This window comes from Sapajus apella, unplaced genomic scaffold (assembly GCF_009761245.1).
Source record: "Sapajus apella isolate SASKATOON/1434 unplaced genomic scaffold, GSC_monkey_1.0 scaffold25, whole genome shotgun sequence".
In the NCBI taxonomy this organism is placed as follows: Eukaryota; Metazoa; Chordata; class Mammalia; order Primates; family Cebidae; genus Sapajus; species Sapajus apella.
The window spans coordinates 6,689,867-6,713,000 of record NW_022436965.1 but is presented as its reverse complement, the minus strand read 5'-3'; the positions used below and the strand labels follow the sequence as shown (position 1 = coordinate 6,713,000).

General features: G+C 41.3%; 1 long non-coding RNA gene across 1 annotated transcript; it reads right to left on the bottom strand.

The window, feature by feature from the left end:
- Positions 1-18,879: 18,879 nt before the first annotated feature.
- On the bottom strand, positions 18,880-19,837 carry LOC116560013. The gene is made up of 2 exons (XR_004272737.1): positions 19,516-19,837; positions 18,880-18,998 (listed from the first exon to the last, which is right to left on the bottom strand). It is a non-coding gene; the product is annotated as an uncharacterized LOC116560013 (long non-coding RNA).
- Positions 19,838-23,134: the final 3,297 nt, after the last annotated feature.

Genomic DNA, 23,134 nt, shown 5'->3' with positions numbered 1-23,134 from the left:
TAGTTTGGTTTTGAATTTTATCTCCATAATGACTAATGATGTGAGCATTTTTTTTCCCATGCATTTATTAGTTATTCCTGTATTTTATTTGGAGAAATGTCTATTTAACTTTTTTGGTCATTTTTTTTTCTTTTTTCTTTTGTTTCAGTTTTTGTTTTTGGTTTATTTTTCAGAGACAGGATCTCACTCTGTTGCCCAGGCTGGAGTGCAGTGGCATGATCATAGCTCACTGAAACCTTGAACTCCTGGGCTCAAACAATCTCACCTCAATCTCCAAGTAGCTAGGACTACAGGTCCCTGCCACCATACCCAGCTAATTAAAAAAACATTTTTTTTAGATAGGGTCTTGTTATGTCGTCTAGGCTGGTCTCAAACTTGAGGCCTCAAGTGATCCTCCCACCTTGGCCTCCGAAAGCACTGGCATTACAGTTGTGAGCCACCATGAGCATGAGCCACCAACCTTTTGGCCATTTATTAATTAGGCTGCTTGTCTTCTTGTTACTGAGTTTTATTGGTTATTTATGTATTCTGGGTACAATTTCCTTCATCAGATGCATGATTCACAAACTTTTCTCCAGTTTTTGCCTTCCCCTTTCATTATCTAATGTTGCATTTTAGAAGAGCAAAAACTTTAATTTTGTTTAAGCTTTTTCTTTTCTGGATTATGCTTTTGTTTTCTTATCTAAGAAGTATTTGCCTAATCAATGCCACTGTTTTTTTCCCTGTTTACTTCTAAAAGTTTTACAATTTTACTTAGACATTAAGTCTATGATCCATTTTGAATTAATTTTTGTGTATATTATGAGGTGTTTATATTCTTTTTTCTTTATGTTTTGCATATGAATATCTAACTGTCTCAGAACCATTAGTTGAAAGACTGTTCTTTCCTGAATTGAATTGCTCTAACACTTGCCAAAAATCAATTTACCACAAATAAAAGAATTTATTTCTGGACTCTCAATTCTATTCTATTGATCTGTGTACCTATCCTATGCCAATACCATATTGTCTTGATTATTGTAGCTTTATCGTAACTTTGAAATTGGTGAGCGTAACTTCTCCAACTTTGTTATTTTTCAAGATTGTTACAGCTATTCTAGGTTCTTTGCATTTTCATGTGCATTTTACAATGAGCTTATCAATGTCTACCAAAGAAATTGCTCTGCTAGAAGTTTTATAGAGATTGTGTTGAATCTATACATCATTCTAGGGAGAATTACTATCTCAAAAAAGATTGAATCTCCAATTTATTAACATGAAATATAACTCCATGTATTTAGCAATGTTTCCTAGTTTTCATGGTACAAATCCTGTCTTTGTATTTCTTTTGTTAAATTGATTTCTAAGTATTTTATTCTTTTTGATGCTATTATTAAAGAAATTTTCTTAATTTCATTTTTGGGTTTTTCTTTGCTAAAACGATTGACCCTTAAACAACACAGGGGTTAGGGGCACTAACCCCTGCACATTCAAAAATTGGCATATAGCTCACTGTTGACCAAAGTCTTACTGACATAAACAGTCGTTAACACATGTTTTATATGTATTAGATACTGTATTCTTACAAGACAGTAAGATAAAAGAAGAAAATATTATTAAGAAAAAAAAGAAGAGAAAAATTATTATTTATTAAGTAAGTGAATCATCATTAAAGTCTTTATCTTTGTCATTTTTATGAGTAGGCTGAGGAGGAATAGGAAAAGGAGGAGTTAATCTCACTGTCTCAGGGGTGGCAGAGACAGAAGAAAACCTGTGTTTTAAGTGGACCCTCATAGAAATCTGTGTTGTTCAAGGATCAACTGTATATGAAATACAACTGATATTTGTAGATTGGTCCTGTGTCGTGCAGCCTTGCTAAACTTATTAGTACTAATAGATGATTTTTTTTAATGTGTGGATTTATTGGGATTTCTTTTTTGCATACAAGATTATGTTGTCTGTGAATAAAGACAGTATTACTTATTCCATTCTAATTAGAATAACTTTAAATTTTTTTCTTGCCTTATTGGCTGGAACTTTGGTATAATTTTGAATAAAAGGAGCAAGACTAGATAACTTTGCCTGATTCCCAATTTTAACAAGAAAACACTCAATTTTTATTAGTAAGTAGGATATTTGCTATAGGTTGTTTATAGATTCCTTTGATCAAGTTAAAGAAGTTCCCTTGTATTCATACTTTGTTGATAGTTTTTTTTTAATCATTGATGGGTGTTGGATTTTTAAAATGCTTTTCTACATCTATTGAGATGATTATGTGGGTTTTCTTAATTCTGTCAATATGGTATATTACACTAATTGATTTTTGAATACTAAACAACTTGAACTCTTTGGATAAATTCCACTTAGTGATGATATAGAATTCTTTTTATATGTTTCTAGATTCAGCATCTTAAAATTTTAAGGATTTTTGCTTCTGTGTTAAAAATGGATATCAGTTTGTGGTTTCTGTTTCTTGAGATGTCTTTGACTTTTGTATCAGGGTAATACTGGGTTCACAGAATGTATTTGGAAGTGTTTCCTTTTACTCTTTTCCAAAAGTGTGAAGAATTGGAATTACTGATTTTTTAAATATTTGTTAGAATTCATCATTGAAGTCATTTAGCGTATTTCTTTGTGGAAAGACTTTGAATTACCAATTCAATGTCTTTGCTTGCTATAGATCGATTGATATTTTCTATCGAGTCATTTAGGTAATTTGAGTCTTTCTATAATTTTGTCCATTTTCTGTAAATTGTCTAATTTGCTGGTAGGAAGTTGTTGATAGTATTCACCTATAATCCTTTAATTTTAAGGTTGGCAGTGATTGCCCCCCTTTTTTTCCTGATATTGGTAATTTGTGTCTTCTTTTATTTTTTGATCAGTCTAGCTAAAGATTTGTCAATTTTGTTTATTTTTTTTCAAGAAATCACCTTTTGGTTTCATTGATTTTTCTCTATTATTTTTCTCTTTTCTATCTCATTGTTTTCTACTTTTGTTTTTACTATTTCCTGTCTTCTGATTGCTTTGGGTTTAGTTAGCTTCTCTATTTCTAGTTTCCTATGGTGGGTGTTTACGTTATTTATTTAATATCCCTCTTCTGTCCTGATATAGGCATGTATAATTCTATATTTTTAAACTCTACTCACTGCTGTAGCTGTATCCCATTATTATAATTATTTTTCTGAGGCAGAGTCTCACTCTGTCACCCAGGCTGCAGTGCAGTGGTGTGATCTCGACTCACTGAAACCTCTGCCTCCAGGATTCAAGTGATTTTTCTGCCTCAGTCTCCTGAGTAGCTGGGATTACAGGCACATACCACCACTCCTGGCTAATATTTTGTATTTTTAGTAGAGACGGGGTTTCACCGTGTTAGCCAGGATGGTCTCTACCTGACCTCATGATCCACCTGCCTTGGCCTCCCAAAGTGCTGGGATTACAGGTGTGAACCACTACGTCCAACCTGTATCCCATAATTTTTGATGATATGTTGAGTGTTTGTTTTTGTTTGGCTCAAAAATTTAAAAATTTTCCTACCGTTTTATTTGACAAATAGTTTAGATAGAAATATTTTATTCAGTTTTCAAGTATTTTGTGAATCCTCATACTTCCTTCTGTTGTTGATGTCTAATTTAATGGCATTGTTTTTGAAGAACATATTTTTGATTATTTCGTACCTTTAAAATTTATTGAAACTTGTTTTTATGGCCTAGCACATGTTCTGTTCCGCAGAATGTTCTATGCTTCAAAAGAACATCTATTCTGCTGTCCTTGAGTGGAATGTTTTATAAATGAGGTCCAGTGGTAAATTTAAGTCTTCTGTATCCTTGCTGCTTTTCTGTCTAGTTGTTCTATCAATTATTGAGAGCGGAGTATAAAAATCTCCAAGCACCATTTTGAGCATTGTCATTTCTTGCCCGGGTTATTGAAATAGCTTGGCACTCCTTATCCACCATATCTACTTTACTTTTTCCCATAGGATTTATCTTCATCTGACTTAGTATATATTTTATTTATATACTAGAATATAAAGGTCCCATGCTGTCAGGCAGTTTTTATCACTGATGTATGCCAGGCACCACAAACAGTGCCGGACACATATTTGCCACGCAAAAATATATTTTTTAAATCTAAACACTCACCAAACAAATGGCACCCTCTAGTCTCTCGGTTGAATGCGAGATTCCTCATCCCACCATCTGGAATCATCTGAAATGGGTCAGTACCGGTGGAATCCTGAGAAATTCAGGGCAAAGGGAGGGACGTATAAGGGGTGACTACTGCTAGTGCTTTTGGCCAAAGGGAGAAATTTTCCCTTTCTCCTCATGTTTTTTTGTTTGTTTGTTTGGATTTATCTCTCCTTGCATTTTAATTTAATTTTATTTTATTTTGAGATAAGTTCTGACCCTGTCGCCCAGGTTGGAGTGCAAGAACATGATCACAGCTCAATGAAGTCTCAACTTCATGGGCTCAAGCTATCCTCCCACCTCAGTCACCTGAGTAGCTGAGACTAGGCACGCACCACCTTGCCCAGCTAACCTTTTTCTTTTCTTTTCTTTCTTTTCTTTTAGAGATGGGGTCTCACTCTGTTGCCCAGGCTGGTCTTGAGCTCCCGGACTCAAGTGATCCTCCCACCTCAGCCTCCCAAAGTGCTGGAATTATAGGCATGAACCGCCATACCTGGCCTGCTTGCTCCTTGCTCCTTGCATTTTCTTTTTCTTTTCTTTCTTTTTCTTTTTTTTTTTTTTTTTAGATGGAGTTTTGCTCCTGTGGCCCAGGCTGAAGTGCAATGGTACAACCTTGGCTCACTGCAACCTCTGCCTCCCGGGTTCAAGTGATTCTCCTGCCTCAGCCTTCTGAGTAGCTGGGATTACAGGTGTGCACCACCATGCCCAGCTAACTGTTTGTATTTTTAGTAGAGACGGGGTTTCATCATGTTGGCCAGGCTGGTCTTGAACTCTTGACCTCAGGTGATCCACCCGCCTCAGCCTCCCAAAGTGCAGGGATTACAGGCATAAGCCACTGTGCCCAGCCACTCCTTGCATTTTCTAGTTATCAAAGTGGTAGGCACTTCAAGACCAGAACTGGATATAGGTATTGAGGAAATATGCCACTGTGCTTGATTTTGATCCAGACTATTTGGCTGCCTTCTCCAGGCAAAGGCATCAGGTGACCCTGTACATCTTAGTAGGCATTAATTCACAAGTGAGGAAGGAAAGGATGGGCTAAAACTTCAGAGCAATACACAGAAATGTTTTCCCCTGCCTCTGTACTTTATCCTCCTAAACCTGAGAGAAGTTGCCATAGGTGGCTGGGCCAGGATTGGGTGATCAGGACCGCAGCCAAGCATTGTTTCATTATAGGATGATTGACATTAGATACATGTCTTGGAGTAGCTTTGAAATTTAATGCATATCCTGCTTTGGAGGAATGTAACATACAACAGCTTCAGAAAAAAACAGCATGCACGATTTGTTATTGAGTGCTGGTCATATGATAGCAAGATACTTTTCATGTATCTGGCATATCAGTTACTTTACATAATCTATATGCTTAATCAATTAAAAATGAAAGAAGAGATTGACTGATATTTTTCTTTTACTCATGAAAGTTAGACCTAAAGTTTACCTTATAAACAACTGGAACTCAGGGAGAGAAGTCTGAGCTGGATAAAACAGTTTGAGCACCATGAATAAATCTATGGTCATTAAAGCTGGGAGATGCATCACGCTTTCTATAGAATGAGAAGGGGAAAGCACCGAGGATAAAACTTTGAGGAATAGTGATGTCTAATGGCTGAGTAGAAGACAATGAGCCTGAAAAGGAAGAGAAGGAGCATCCAGAGAGGTAGGAGGATATTGTATCCAGGAAGGCATGCAGCATCTTTCTGAGAGCTTGCAATTGTCTTTGCTTTGGGGGAGTCTCGCTACTGGTAAAACACTTGTCAATTAATGATAAACTCTCATTACATGAATTATCCTGAAATTGTTCTTGACACTAGATAAGTAGTTCTCATGCAGAGTTACTTAAAACACTTGGTAGCATGAAGACTTTTGTGTTAATAAGACTCTGTGCTGGGTACAGTGGCTAGTGCCTGTCATTCCAACACTTTGGGAGGCTGAGGTGGAGGGATCTCTTGAGGCCAGATGTTCAAGACCATCATGGGCAACATAGCTAGGCCCTGTCTCTATAAAATTAGCCAGGCATGGTGGTGTCTGCTTGTAGTCCCAGCTACCTGGGAGGCTGAGGTGGGAGGATCACTTGAGCACAGGGTTTGAAGCTGCAGTGAGCTATGATCACACCACTGCACTCCAGCCTGGATGATGGAGCAAGACAGAAAGACAGAAAGATGAAAGAAAAGAAAGAAAAAGAGAAAAAGAAAGAGAGAAAGAGGAAGGAAGGAGGGGGGGAAGGGGGGGGGGGGGTTGGGGGGGGGGGGAGGGAGGAAGGGAGAAGGAATGAAGGAAAGGAGAGAAAGATGCTGTGTTTTCATCAAAATAATTTCGCCTCATAGCTGGGCATGGTGGCTTGCACCTATAATCCCAGCTACTCAGGAGGCTGAGGTAGGAGGATTGCTTGAGGCCAGGAGTTCAAGACCAGCCTGAGCAACACAGGGAGACCTCATCTCTAAAATGTTTTTAAAAATTAACGGTACGTGATAGCGCCTATCTGTAGTCCCAGCTCCTGGGGAGGCTGAGGCAAGAGGATGGCTTGAACCCAAGAGTTCAAGACTACAGTGAACTGTGATCATGCCACTGCACTCCAGCCTGGGTGCCAGACTTGATCTCTTTAAAAAATTACTTTACCTCAATCCTTGTGCACCCTGCAAGTATGACATACTCTCTCTTGATGACTCCAGTAACCATCTGTGACCTTTTGGCATTCTAGTGGCAATTTGATTAATGCCAGTGAAACATGGCAATACCATTGTAAAATTAAATTGAATTTATGATTTCAGCTCTTCCATGATGAAATTATTTATTTTTGTGCTTAATTTTTTCTTTTTAAGAGACAAGAGTCTTTTTCTGTTGCCCAGGCTGAAGTGCAGTAGAATAATCCTAACTCACTGGAGCGCTCAACTCCTAGGCTCAAGTGATCCTCCCACCCCAACCTACTGAGTAGCTAGGACTACAGGTGTACATGCCTGGCTCATTTAAAAAAGTTTTTCGTAGCAATGAAGTCTCACTTTGCTGCCCAGGCTGTGAACTCCTGGCCTCAAGCCATCCTCCAGCATTGGCTTCCGAAAGTGCTGGGATTACAAGTATGAGCCACCATGCCCAGCCAGTCTTTAATATTTGTGGCAGTAAATAACAAATGAATTTTTATTTTAATGCTGTAGTCTCAATAACAAATTTATTTTTAAGAGTGCAATTTTATCTGATTCATACTTTCACTCATTCATCCATCAAACAAAGTACCTACTGTATGCCAGACATTGGAAATGTTGAGACGTATAAGGCATGGTTCTCAAGTTTAAGTGTGCATTGAAATCATGTGGCAAACTTGTTTAAAAAACATATGACCCCATCCCATTCTGGGTCAATAGGCCCAGGGTAGGTTTCAGAAATCTATTTATAGCAAACTTTCCGTGTGATTCTGATGCACAACAAAATTTTGAAACTGTTGGTCTACATAAAAACGTTTAGTGAAAAAATAAAATGCAATAAAGTATAAGAGGTGTCAAAAGTACACACAGGGTAGAATATATATTAAATTTTATAATATTTGTGTTTTACTATAGTAGTAGACTATATACTCAACAATATTATTGTGATTTTTGACTGTAATAGAATATTTTGTTAGGGCTTTAACGCCCTAGCAGTACAATTTACTTCCATTATATTGCAGACATTTTTAATGTCCCTAAAAATGATCATAAAGGTAAGAGAATGCTATAAAAATTCAAATGTTATTATATCTATGCATATTACTTACTTAGATAAGAATGAGGAAAGCATCTGGTAATTCCTGCTTAAAACTCTGGGAAGCTTTACTGTGTCATTATAGGACTAGTTCTCTTATAAATGAAAGTGTTCTTTTCTCTCTTTTTTCTTTGTCTGCTAGGCTCTTTTGCAGCCTGTTGATACAATAGTTTCAAACAGCATTCGAGGAATATTCATAGAGATTTTATACTAAGACTTCAGCAATGATGCAAATTGCAAAACTCTGAGTCTTGCATTGGCAGAAACAAGCTTTCTTTTCTTTTTTTTTTTTTTTTTTTCATTTTTCTTAAATTGTACTTTGGGTTCTGGCGTATATGTGCACATCCTGCATCCTGCAGGACTGTTGTATAGGTACATACATGCCCTGGCGGTTTGCTGTCTCCATCTCCCTGCCGCGCCCACACTGCCTACATCTTTTGAAGAATTATTTTCTTCTTGAAAGAAGGCACTCATTCACCATGGCATTTACAAGGAAATTTAGGCTGTGAGAATCAGATCAACCAAGTCCCATTGTAGGGAAGCTATGATATGCTTTGATTACAAGACTTTACAGGAAGAGATGTCTATAGATAGAAGCAACTATTTAGCAAGTCCAACTCAAAGACTGAGTGAAAACAGCACAGGAAATTTGAAAAAAGTTCTGGAATTTCTTCAAAATGTCTTTTCAAAATGTCACTTACTTTTGAATTAACACTTCAAGAAGTGTGTCAGAGAGTACTAGTTTATCCAAATTCTTGTTTCTCCTCTCCTTCCTGGACACACAGAGAAAGGATACATCCCAGTGTCCTTTGCCTCACACATGGTCATGTGACTAAGTGCTAGCCAATGGAATGTGAGTGGAAGTGATGTCTCCCACTTCTAGATTTGACCTATGAAATCTTCCCACTGTGGATCTCAACCTGCTTTTTCTTTCTCCATTTGCTACTGGATGATGACTCCCAGGCAACCCTGGAAGCCACAAGTTAAAATGGCAGGGCCTCCGTCAGCCTGGGTCTTTGAGAATAACTATATGGAGCAGAGACACCCCACTCCAACTCCTCCCCAACCCAGTGCCAGGAGACTTTGCTTGAGAGAGAAATAACCTTTTACTCTGTTGAGCCTCTGAAATGCTGGGGTGTTTAGCAGTTAGCCTACTTTAATACAGGGTGTAAGAATTTAGGCAAATCTGTACCATGAGACCATGCACTGGCTTGTCATTTATGGAGCCAAAGCCCTGAACCTAGTTCTATGAATCTCCTGCAGATGTTACCTATACCACAATCCCCTACCGAAAAATTGTCTAGAAAGGATTCCTCTGACTCGAGGAGCAGGACTCAGGCTGTCAAGAGTATTCTAGTTCTCCACAAACTATTTAAAAGCCAAAGTTTGGCCGGGCAGAGTGGCTCACGCCTGTAATCCCAGCACTTTGGGAGGCCAAGGTGGGCGGCCTCACTTGAGGCCAGGAGTTTGAGACCAACCTGACCAACAGGTTGAAACCCCATCTCTACTAAAAATACAAAAATTAGCTGGGCGTGGCAGCACATGCCCATAGCCCCAGCTACTTGGGAGGCTGAGGCACGAGAATCACTTGAACCCAGGAGGTGGAGGTTGCAGTAAGCCAATATTACACTACTCCAGCCTGAGTAGCAAAGTGAGACTCTGTCTCAAAAAAAATAAATAAAATAAAAGACAACATTTCTCTTAGCCTTTAGGGCATGGTCCTAGCACACATAAAGCATGAAATAAACACTCAGATGACAGGATGATGGATGCAGCAAACCACCACCATGGACGTGTATACCTATGTAACAAACCTGCACAATCTGCACATGTGCCCCAGAACTTAAAGTATAATAAATAAATTAAAAATAAACAAACACTCAGAAATTCTAACTCAAAACTCTGGAGAGAACAAAGTTAGGTAGAAGGAAACCAGAGGAATAGCCACAAAGAAACATGACATGTAACAGGGACAAGATTCAAACACAAGGCCACCTTTTAGGTCCTGCACTGTGTACTTGCCACAGACTGGCAGACTGTCATTAAGGTTTAAGAGAGAATCCTCTAGGTCTTTAAGATGTTTATCCGGCCGGGCGCAGTGGCTCATGCCTATAATCCCAGCACTTTGGGAGGCCGAGGTGGGTGGATCATGAGGTCAAGAGATTGAGACCATCCTGGTCAACGTGGTGAAACCCCGTCTCTACTAAAAATACAAAAATTAGCTGGGCATGGTGGCGCACACCTGTAGTCCCAGCTACTCGGGAGGATGAGGCAGGAGAATTGCTTGAACCCAGGAGGCAGAGGTTGCGGTGAGCCAAGATTGTGCCATTGCACTCCAGCCTGGGTAACAAGAGTGAAACTCCGTCTCAAAAAAAAAAAAAAAAGATGTTTATCCAAATTATTCCTCCCAGCCTTAAAATCCTTTAGTCATTTTAGATACCTCTCTCTCTACTTTCTTTGGATACCTCTCTGTCTTTCCTTTACAGTCCGTTAAGTAAAATAGCTCCTACCTAAGCAATAATGATTCTGATCAGGCACTGTGCATGGCTTTACATACGTTATGTCATATAACCTTCACATTAAGTAGGCACTATTATTATTCCTATTCTGCAGATGAAAAAACTGAGGCACCAAAAAGTTAAGTAGCTTGACCAAGCTCATACAGCTAGTGAGGGGAAAAATCAGAACTGAAATCTAAGTACTTGGACTCCCTGTCGAATCATCTGCCCTTAACCATTGTACTATGCTGTTTCCAGCAGTATAATTCAGCAGATTTTTGCTCATGTAAGAGACCTCTCAGGAGAGGAGTTGATCCTTCAAAAGGGCCAGTAAATAGAATCCAGTTCATTAGCCCTTCATATTTGCATCCTTTTTGTGTTTCATTCTACCCCTCCTGGGATTTGGGAAGCTCTCAGCATGATGCTGGTGTTCACCCTCGGAGGTACCCCACTTCTCAATCTTAGCGGTTCCCTGGCACGGTGAGATCCTGGGGCTGTTGCCACAATCTTGTGGAAAAGAAAAGCTCGCAGAGAAGCTTCTTGGCTCCGGCACGTTCTTAGCGCTGAGGAGAAGTGCTGTTCTGTGGGGCCAATCTGTCACTGCATCTATATTTAGCGCCATCTGCCAGGAATATTTCAAACTGCTTATTTTAGTACATGCTGTTTTGTGCAAATGCGACTGCTCCACCACTAGTTCGTGGGAAACCGAGGGCATTAAGTGGATTTTCTGTTTTTTACGTTACGTGTTGCGAGTTGGACCTTCAGTCAACCTTCAAATGAGATATGGGAGAGAAGGGAGGTGGAGTTTTCCCAGGGTGTTAGTTCCAGGAGCCCACACATTCAGCTGCTCAAAAGTAACCCAAGGATGGCAGCTGTAGAGGAGGCGGAGGTGGTTCTGGGGGTTCTGAGGAAAGGACAAGGGAATATAAAAGCCCAGGGCTCCTATCCAGCAGCCCCAAGGCAAAGTGATGGCTTTTTCCCCTTCAGCATTCTCCACTCCAGCTCTGAGATCATTGTCCAGACTCTTGCAGCCTTAACCAACCCCCAGGAGAGCCTTCATGACCCATCTCCCATCTACTGAGTGCAACACAGGCTCCCATTTACTGAGGACTTTCCTTGTGCCAGTTTTCAGTGCTTGCTTTGATATGCATGTTTGTTTCTGCCATACAACATCCCCATGGGGGAGGCTCTATTATTAGTTGTACTCACAGATAAGGCAATCAGGTCTTAGAGGGGGTCAGTGACTTGCCCAAGGGCACATTGCTTATAAGTGGTGGAGTCAGAATTGAAACCCAGGTCCACGTAAGACTAGGTCTCATGATCTTAAACACTGCGTAATGACCAACTCTATATATCCTCCCGTCCAGTATCCCTGGTGTCTTCCCCCAGCTATAGACACTATGTTTTTTGCATATATTTTGATCTCCAACTTATTCTCCAGACACGATGGTTAACTGCATTTGAGGAGCTCCAACCGTAGGTTTGTTACCCAGCTCCCACTCTCCAGTGATGCTGACTTCCCTAAGAAGTCCTCCCAGATTGGTCCCAGCAATAGCCCAGTGATGGAGTGGGGCTTCTAGGTTTGCCCCAACTCTTTATCACCCTGGGATAAAAGTTAGAAGAGATGGCCCATGTGTGCTATGGTTTGGGAGGTTTGGAACTGAATCCTTGGCCTGTCCAGGGACTTAAGAATGTGAGTGGAATAGTAGAGACTAGATGTTAGATCTTTTAATAGCCAACTCTGTAGCCCATCTGTTTCCGTTATTTATTCCTGCATAACAAGTCACACTTAAACTTAGTGGTTTAAAACAAAAGCAATCATTGTATTATCATCTCTGGAGTTGAGGGGTTGACTGGCCTCAGCTAGGTGGTTCTCACTGGAATGTCTCCTGAATTACAGTCAGATAATGCATGGGGCTGAAGTCATCTCAAAGACCTTCTCACATACATTAAAATAGGTGCTGGCTGTCATCTGGGACCTCAGCTTGGCTGTCTGTCATGACCCCTGCATATGCCCACTTCATATGGCCCCGCCTTCCCTGCAGCATGGGAGCTGTGTTCCCAGAGGGAGAGACCCAAGAAAATGGGACAAATGCTATGTAGCCTTTTGTGATCTAGCCTTAGAAGTCACATAGTGTCACAGCACAGTCCCACCATTACACACCAGCAGCTCCCATGCAAGAGGGAACACCAATGTTTTTCTCAAGTGGCGAGGCATTAACATTAATTTGTAAGAAGGTCATGTGGTATGGGATATAAGACTGGCGATCCTCCTTGAAAAATGCAATCTGCCATACCAATTACATTGGGCCAGGGGAAGAACTTGGATTTGGTGAAGAAATTGGGGTGGCAGAGTAGCTGGCATTTGAGTAGGAGAGGGGTGGCAAAGCAGCAGAGGACCAAGACTCCATATACTTCCTTCATATTTTCAACACATGCTTGCTGGGTACTTAACATTTGCCAGAAATTGGGGCTGTAATAGCAGTGAGCAAGAGACAAGGTGGCTGCATTCATACAGGTTACAGTCTGGCTGAGAGACAGCAAACAACCGCTCAAATAAACACAGAAGCTCCATAAAGAAATATAACAGTTGGATAAGGGCAGCGACACTATTAGGGAGAGAGGTGTCTATTTTAGATAAAGTGCTTAGGGAAGACCTTGCTGAAATGGGAACATTTGAGCAGAGACCTGAATGACAGGAGGGAGAGAGGAAAGGAGGGAGTGAAACAAGCAATCATCTGGAAGAAGGGCATTTAGGCTGAGGGAAGAGCAGGAACAATGTCTCAGCAGAGGGATAAGCTTGGCATGTTGAAAAAAATGACAAGAATCCCAGTGTGGCCAGTGAGGAAGGACTGAGTGGGAGAAGGGTAGGAAATGACAACAAGAAGTTACCAAAAGTAGTTAATGCTTAATCGGGGGCAAAATCCATTTTTAAATATTGCTTTTGTTGATATTTGTTTTCCTCAGTCTTAGGATGGAAGAACAACCCTTCCTCTTCCAAATTTAAATGACTGTGTTTCCATTTGGGGCAGAGCTGACTGAATACAGATTTCAGAAGGCATCTCTGACATACATGTAGAGGCATCTGGCCACCTCGGGGTACCTTCCCACCACGTACCACAGCCAATCTGGTCTCTGTCAGGGCATCTTTCTTTTTAGAGCGTAACTATGACAACGGAGTTGGATGCTGTGAGTCGGCGACAGTCTTCTATTTGCACACAACATGTGACGCTATCAGAACACAGAATTATGAATCAGTGCAATGTCAGCTTTTCTCTTTGTAGTGAACAAGTTGCTGCTCTTTGATTCAATTAATGTTTTGTTATTGGTTTTGTTTTTATATGACTCTTCCATAACAAGATGATCAATATGTTCTATGGCATCATTTCCCAGACACATTTGAGCAGAGCCCCTGTATCCGTTTTCTATTGCTGCTGCAACAAATAACCACAAACATAACAGCCAAATTACACAAATTTGTCTTACAGTTCTGGATGTGAGAAGTCTGACACAGGTCTCACTAGGCTAAAATCAAGGTATTCATAGGGCTGTGTTCCTTTTTTGAGGCTCAAAGAGAAGGATCAGCTTCCTTTGTCGTTCAGGTTGTTGGGAGAATTCAGTTCCTTGCAGTTAGAGGACTGAGGGCTCCATTCCTTGCAGGCTGTCAACTGAGGGCCCTCCCCATCTCCTGAAGGCTGTCCACATTCCTTGGCTCATGGCCCCTTCTTCCATCAGTAAAGCTAGCAATAGTGGGTCAAATCCGCCTATATAAGGGTAATGCTAACTTGTGAAGGCAAACCTTGCACTTGAACCTTGGTGTGGTGGGTTCATTTGGTGTCCCACTCGAATCCCCTTTATCAGGCTGGTGTGCTCATCCTACAGGAGTGGTAAGCTGACAGCGCACAGGTTCTCCCTTCTCTAGAAATTATCCTTAAAGCTCTCAGGAACTGTGTCAGCTAGGAAGTTATTCCTCCAGTCACCCCCTCACCTCCAATATACACACACACATACACACTCCACAGAAAGTCTGGGACATCATTTATGCTCCAAAGTCCTCTGGGGATCACAACTGGACTTTTTTTCTGAGAACACATTCTTGTTTCACTCTTTCCCGCTTCACTTTCCTGCTCCCCTTCGTTTGTTACAACTTTTTCTTGAATAAATCAATACATCTCGTGTCCTTAAAACCGTGCCTCAGGTTCTGCTTCCAAAGAACCAACCTAAGTTGCCACAGCTCCCTGATTCCAAAGACCTTGCTTTTTGTAGCTACCTAGTCTAGAATCAGACAAGCACTAAGAAAAAGCCTGGAGAAAATGTCCCTGACACACCTGGGTCACACCTGCTGTCTTCTAGGTATGTGGTTGAATAAATAAAAAGAAGTTTGTTTATTTGCAAACGTTGGGTGGAAATTTGGTGTATGATTCTAAAGACTTAGGTTTGTGAAAAAGAACAGGAAGTGAGAGTTGAGAGTTAAAGTTTAATACAATGGTCCATCCCATTGAAAGTCCTTGGGGACAGGGACCGTGTCCATGTTGTTCTCTACTGCCTCCCTGTGTTTACTGCAATAGCTAGCATGTGGCACCTCTGCAGCTTGTAGAATAAGTCGGTGAAAAACGTAGAGAAAAGCAATAGGAGGTCAGGTTTCTGTGAGTCAGGAAGTTCATCTGGGAGAACACTGGGGAAACAGAGTCTGTTCTCAGTAGTACATGCTGCTTTGCACCCTTCCAAGATCTTCTGTGATAGCCTTGCTTCTGGAATGTTCCCAGGAATCTGCTCATGCAGGCCCTCCTCTGGAAAATGGCAGCATTTCTAACAAGGCTTTCTCCTTCTACAGAGAGGAGAGAATCCAGCAGCCTTGTCCTAAAACAAGAACACAGCCTGCCTGTTAGAGCTCTAGTGGACCCCTAGATTAGACTTACATTATTTGTATGTATTAATATGTTATTTAAATTTGTACAATATAAAACCAGGTATTAGCTCATTTTACTTTAGTGTTTATATACAACTAACATATTTATGTTTTAAATCTCAAAAAGCCACAAAACCAGTAAAATTGTCGTTAATGACATTCATGAAGAGTGACCTAATATTGTTTCGGTAAAATGAAACCTCTTTTCACATGCGGTGACTCTCCAAGCCCATCAGCTTGTGACATCAGTCCGCCCATTTTACCGTGTGCCTGATGTAAACGTCTTCTCTGGTCTCTATTTCTCTCTATTCAAACAACTTCTAAACCTTCCTTTGTATAAAATGGACCCTGCTCTGCAAACACATTTTTGTGTTAAGTCCACCTTTCTTCATTCCTCACTAGCTTTGAAAATAAATAGTTTACTTAGCATTAATTTATTACACATGTGATACACATGTTAATATATAGAGGCTGAAATCATGCAGTACCTAGCTTATAAATTGAACATTCAGATAACTTAGAATGTGTCAGCTTGTAAGTACATGCATATTATATTTATATGTATGTATATACAGTTGATCCTTGAATAACTTGCGGGTTATAGACACCAACCCACATGCAGTAGAAAATCCACCTATAACTTCTGAATCCCCCACATCTTAACTACTAATAGCCTACTGTTGACCAAAAGCCTTACTGATAACATAAACGGCTGATAAACACATATTTTGTATGCTGTATATATTATATACTGCATTCTTACAATAAAGTAAGCTAGAGCAAAGAAGATATTTATAAGAAAATCATAAAGAAGAGAAAATGTATTTACTATTCATTAAGTGGAAGTGGATCAATGTAAAGGTTTTCATCCTGTCATCTTCTAATTGAGTAGGCTGAGGATGAGGAGGAAAGGAGTGTTTGGTCTTGCTGTCTCAGGGGTGGTAGATGCAGAAAGAAACAGACATCTAAATAAACCTGCATAGTTCAAATTCATGTTGTTCAAGGGTCAACTGTATGTGCATCTATGTAAATGGGATAATCATCACAATCTAGTTTTAAAATGAAAAATTAGAAAACTCATGGACCCTTGAGGAACTCACTGCTTTAGGCATACCTGGTCTAGAATGCCACCTGTCTGTACAGTTGTCCCTCAGTATCTGAAGGGGATCAGCTCCAGGACCCCCACAGATGCCAAATTTCACAGATGCTCAAGTTCCTTATATGGTATTTCCATATAACCCACACATATCTTCCAGTATACTTTACTTATAATCCCTAATACAAAGTGAATGCTATGTCAGTAGTTGTTATACTGCATTATTTTGAGTTGTACTGGCTGAATCCACATGTGGAAAAATCCAAGACTGGCTGAATCTACACATGTGAAAACAGCACATGTGAAGGCTGACTGAATGCAGCTTTATTTCTCCTTCTGCCATGCCCATCCATTGAATCATGTGCAGCAAAAATTAAAATTAATTCTCTTTACCTCTCCACTTGCATATTCTACCATTATACGTATTTGTTCATCTACTTTAGAACAACCAATCAGCAACATTTATTGCATGCCTATCATACCTACCTCTTGACTTCACTAGAGCTCTGCAAAATAGTATTACTAACGTTAATATGATTATTATGATTTCCATTTTAAAAATGAGAAATCTGGAGACGAGTGTGTTTAGGGGACTTGCACAAGAACATGCTCATGTTGAAGGCTGGGCTTGGACTCAATTCTGTCTGATCTCAGATCCCATATTTGAGCCCTTTGGTATAGCCCCAAGATACTGAAAGGTGGATGGCAATAGTGGGCGCTCAATAAACATTTTTTAAATGAATATGAGAACAATAAACTGTTTCCATTACATCAGTCTGCCTGCACTCCCAGCCTGTTGGAACTGTTTCCCCTCTAGGCATGTAAGGCCCAGGGGTGTAGAAACTAAGGTTTGACGCACCCTGGAATCCCACAGCATGCCTGGCACATAGTAGGTACTCAAATCTGTGTTCATTTGGATTGACCTGAACTCCTCCCAAGACCCCACTTGGAAACTTTTGTGAATGCTAATTTAGAATGAGGAAAGAGACCTTGAGGAAGAGAGTGTGCTGGTGTTGGCAGAAGCCCCCAGCTGTCCTTGGTAACTGAAATGGGAAGCATTGGCCATCTCCTCCTGAGACTGGGCTTCAAGCCTCGCTTGGTAATGCAGGCAAAAGCATGTGAGTCAGACAGCAGCAAAGCCACAGAATGGCATGCCAAGTTCAGAATCATCGAAGCAAGTAATGCAAGTGACAAAATTTAAAAGACAGAGACCTCTTTAGAAGAAACCAGGGTACCCAGAAGTGACAGCATGGAAAGCTGGGTTGAGGTGGAAATGACGAGTCTCTGCCCTACCTCTGGCAGGAGGTCCTCGGTGAATAGCTTATAAAATGCCCTTTTAATTCCCAGAAGGAGCCCTCTGCTGGATCAGCCAAAGCTGGGAAGGTCCTCGTGATCATGATTGAGATTCTCACAGACTTCCTGCCAAGGCTGCTCCTCGGGTCAGACAAAATGTACTGGGGGTTCTGCGGGTCATTTGTGTTTACATTTTTTCCTTCTTTACTGCTCTTGATTTTCACTCTTCCAAAATTACCAAGCCCTTGGTCTAGCCTAGCTCAAGAGAAACACTTCTCTGCTCCCAGACTGTTTAGAGCTTCCTCCCTAGCCAGCGAAAGGCCTAGCCCATTATTGGTGCACAAAGGCACTGACCAGCCGAAGCTTGGCTTGCCCTGTGTGAAGGGACTGTGCCTCACTGCCCTTCTGAAGGAGGCCCAAATGCCTATGTCTATTCCATCCTCACATGCCAGCAAAATTGCAAGGTGTTTTCAGTGACAGGACACCTTTCAAAAGTGGGAGCGTCTTTCCATACATCACCTGAGATGGGGTCAAGGAAGAAAAGGTTCGTGTACAACCCATCAGGGACAGACACTGCTGTCCAGTGGATATCAGCTTGTAGCAATTTCATGAGCATTTTGCAGATCAGGAAACTGAGGTTCTCCTGAGACACAGGTAGGGAGTTGAAAATCAAGAGGTCAATTCCTCAAGGTCCCAGCTTCCTCATCCTTTTCACTCAAACACACTGCAAGGGCCTCTCTCTCCCTGACCCCAACTCTCGGGAGGGAACTTGTTCTCCCCTAACTCCTCCTCCTTCAACCACTGATTCAGGAAGAAACTAATGAACTCGTTCCTCAGCTATTCTTAGATATGCTTCAATTGAAAAAAAGTGTTCATTCATTTCCAGATTTTCCAAGACACTTCCAATTTCATGCAATGTTGTAATTGTAATAAATTCATTTACTTCAATTTATGACTAAGTACAATTTCATTTTATATCATTTTAAGGTACTTCATGTACACGAATTCAGAAACTGAAAAAATATGTTTTGTTAAATGCCATGCCCTGATTTTTGAATGGGAAAATGTGTTCCCTCTCTGCTATGCATGCCCAGAGCATAATGTGATCACAGGAAACTCTCTTCACCTTAGTTCTTCTTTTGTCTGGCTTTTTTTTTTTTTTTTTTTTTTTTTTTTTTTTTTTTTAGGGAAGTTCTTTGTTCCAGGCACAGGGAGAACTGTTCTATGTCCCTTATTGCAAGCACAGCCCCAGAATCTTCTAGTCCTTTCTCCAGATTCTTCACCATGTGGTCTCAGTTGCTCTGCTGGAAAAAGTTAAGATACATTTTTTAGTCCTGCAGCAACAGCTGCTCCCACCCCAAGGATTCCCCTCCTCAAATCCCTGAGTGAAGAATGAAGCTGATTTCTATGTTTTGGGCACCAAAAAAAAAGTTCTGCTCCTCCTCAGGGTCCCCCCATTTTGGACTGGCACCCCCTCCCTCTCTTTGGATAGCCCACTCTTTACAAAGGACTGAGTAATTTCCTCTCCGGGACTTCCTCATTAAAACTTTCCTGTTTGCTTTTAGTTCTGGAGCCCCTCTCTGAGTTACGGTTTCCTCCCCCATCCCCACTGAGCTGTAATTTAACAGCCCAGCACCTCCCTGCAATCTCTCCCGTTGCCGCGTTCCTTCCCACCCCTATGTCGGCCGGAATCTCTACATTTCGTACACATTTGTACAAAGGAATGGAGGATACTACTCCTCTCCGGCAAGGTGTTGCTTGAAAGATAAATTGGGAAGATGAGTGTATATAAACAGGCACCAGAGAAAAAGACCTGCCTACCAGCAGCTTGTCCCAGAGCCGCCCGGCACAGCAGGTGGAGCGGTGGGGATACAGGCTCTGATGAACGCGCTTGGAGCTGCTGGACCCTGAGCAGCGCTGCTAGTCTCCTCCAAGCCCCGGGCGGCTGAGAGGGTTATGTGCACAGCTGAGACCTGTCCACCCGGCAACCGTTGGCAGCACCAAGGCAGGACTCCACGGGACAGAAAGCCAGAAGACACGGGAGCTCTTAGGTTCAGTGATGGGGTGAAGAGGACTGTCACAGTCCACATGGCACCTTCATTCTATTGGGCTTTTTTCTTTTTTGGCGGGAACGGGGAGCAATTTCTCTGTTCCAGAACAATTCACAACTCCAGAATATTCCAGCCCCTTCTCTAAATAGATTCTTGATCAAATGAAACATCCTGGACGGAACTGAGGACGGTGCCATTTTTTGCCCAGTGGGTATTTCGTAAATGTTCATGGAAGCAAGTAAAACTGAAGTTCAAAAAGGACATGATTTGCAAAAAAAAAAAAAAAGGACTTTTTTTGAAGTACAAAAAAAGGTACATGATAATAGAGATGGACTGCTCGTCCACTGACTCAGCACCTTGCGCTGTCTATTCATGTTATCCCATTGCCTGTCACTGTGAGAAGCCCCTGGGAGATATTTTGGGGGTGATGGGTCATTGGGTATCTCTTAAATCCCATCATGTTGGCAGCCTCCTTCCCCAATAACGTATGAGGTTCACGTGATCTCAGAGCTGCCAGCATGGCTCTATAGTAATCCCCAACGCAGCACACTGCCACTTGGAAAAGTTGCTTTCAAAGTCTACTTATAATTGCTAATCATGGCTGTAGTCTGTCGACTTCCGTAGAAGGCGTGACTGGCACATTCTGGTGCTGGCCCCTTGCCCTCTGATTCACAGGACACCTGTCTCCATCCTCTGCAAGGCTCATCCTGCTTCCTCTGCTCTCCACCTCACTTCCTCCTCTGCACAAGCCTGGGTCCTGTGGCATTAGTGGTCCTTCCTCCTCCTCCTAGTTCCATTCCCTGGAACTTTCTGCAAATTGCTTAACTGTTCTCCATTTCCAAATAACTAATTCCTCCTCCTGCTTCCTAGGGTCCTCCTTTTCATTTCCCTCAGGGTGTACCACTCACAGTGTACCCTGGTAGGGATCCAGGGGTTTTCATTCACACAGAATACAACCTGAATGGCGATGGCTCTCCTTGTGCAAAGATGGGCATCCCTGCCCCCTCCACAGCAGCCTGTGTCTCTCCTTCTCTCCATTACCAACTTATTACAAGAGCAGCCTCTAGTTCCTCAGCCCTCCCTGGGCAAAAGTCTCCGTGCATTTCCCACTGTGAGGTCAGAGGCCTAGTGTTAACCCTCATCCTGCGGGCCTGTCTGCAGCGTTTGGAACCTGACCATTGCTGTTTCTGGGAGCAGTCTCCTCCTCTGGCTTTCCTGTTTCTTCTGTTCCCTTGCTCCATGTCTGACCATCTCTCCTTCCATTCTTCTCTCTGAAATATTCACGTTGCTAAAAGCTGTTTCCCCAACCACCGTCTTGTTTTTCACACGCTCTCCCTGGACAATGTCATTTACTCCCCTGGCTTTGGTTAAACACACTTACGCTGATAACCTTTCTCCTTACTAAATTAAAAATCTCTCCTAATTACAAAGCAGGCCATGTATAGATAAACATAAATAAGAAAATAAAAATGCACTATTCCCACCATCCACAGCTTGTTGTTGTTAAAATCCTATCGTATATCCTTCCAAAATTTTTAGGCATACATATATATACAGACATATCTTTTTTTACAAAATGAGAAAAATACTGTTTTATGAATTGTTACATACCGTTTTTATAAAGTTTTCCATGTCAATATATGTCACCATATTTTACCTAATATCTAGTCTACATCTGTTGATCTAAATTATCCTCAAAATGCCTTTTGTAGTTCATTTGTCCAATCAGGAACCAATTCAGGCCTACACATTGCATAGATATTTCTTCATTTCTTATGCCTTTTCCAAGCATAAACATGACATTAGGCTTGTTAAGTGAATTTGGCCAGTTAGCCTGAGGAACAACCCATTTTCTGGATTTGACGAATTGCTTCTTTGTGGATCCCTTTAGCTTGTTTATCTGACTTTCTTATTTCTTATAAACTGAAAGTAAAATGTGACCAGGCATGGTGGCTCATGCCTATAATCCTAGCACTTTGGGAGGCTAAGGCAGGAGGATCACCTAAGCCCAGGAGATTGAGACCAGCCTCATCAATATAGTGAGACATCATCTCTTAAACAACAAAAGAGAAAGTAAAATGCAAAAGCATGGTGGATTCAATGTAAACCTTGTTAGCCAGATTACGTCATAGGAGACATGTACTTCTTATTGTATTTTGCCATGATATATATATTTTCTGGTTTGCTCACCATTAGAGATTCTAGTACTGACCAGTAATTAAGGCAAACAACAATCTTCTTCTTCTATGGGAGCATTATGTTCTCCCTCTCGTGACTGTAAGATAATCTGTGTGGTGTTTTTTGGGCAGTGCACAAATGTTCAGTTCCCCCTCAATAATATGCTAATGATTTTAACACCAGTTTAGACTTGTTGCTGAAGTCAATACTTTTATTAAGGCATTTGTAACCACTCAATGGTTTCATTTTGCTCGATAGAGCCAATTTACCAAGTATAGGGGAATTGCAATAGAAAAAGAGGTTTAATACGCTTCAAGCTCGCTAAATGGAAGACTGGAGTCTTATTATTACTCAAATCAGCCTGCCCAAAAATTCAGAGGCTAGAGGTTTTTAAAGATAGTTTGGTGAACAGGGGGCTAGAGAATAGGGAATGCTGGTTGGTTGGGTTGAGGATGAAATTATAGGGAGTCGAAGCTGTCTTCTTGCACTGAGTTGATTCCTGGGTAGGAGCCACAAAACCAGATGACTCAGTTTGCCAGTCTGGGTGGTATCAGCTTATCCATCAGAATTCAGGGTCTGAAAAATATCTCAAGCACCAATCTTAGGTTCTAAAATAGTAACGTTATCTATAGGAGCAACTGGGGAAGTTAGGAATCTTGTGGCCTCTGGCTGCGTGACTTCTAAACCATAATTTCTAATCATGTGGCTAATTTGTTAGTCCCACAAAGGCAGTCTTGTCCCCAGGCAGAATGAGGTTTGTTTTGGGAAAGGGCTGTTGACATCGTTGTCTTAAACTATAAACTAAATGCCTCACAAAGTTGGTTTGGCCTAAGCCCAGGAATGAACAAGGGAAGCTTGAAGGTTAAAGGCAAGATGAAGTTGGTTAGTTAGATCTCTTTCACTGCCATCATGTTCTCACTGTTAGAATTTTTCCCAAGGCGGTTTCAGTTTAGAGCAATTATCAGCCAGAGTTCCTGGTTTAGGAATATTTTTATAAAAGAGCTATTTACTCAGGTGTGAGCAGGGCTAAGGCAACCATCAAGGGATCATGAAGGTCCCAGCGGCTAATGTCAGTGATCAGCTATCACCAACCCTCATCTAGGGGGGCAAGAGAAAGGAATGGTCCTCCTGGTGCCTTGGGATAGCTACAACCCTAGGAAGGGAGCTGTGGCTATTAACAGAGGAATGCAGTTATAACCCAAACCAGGGCA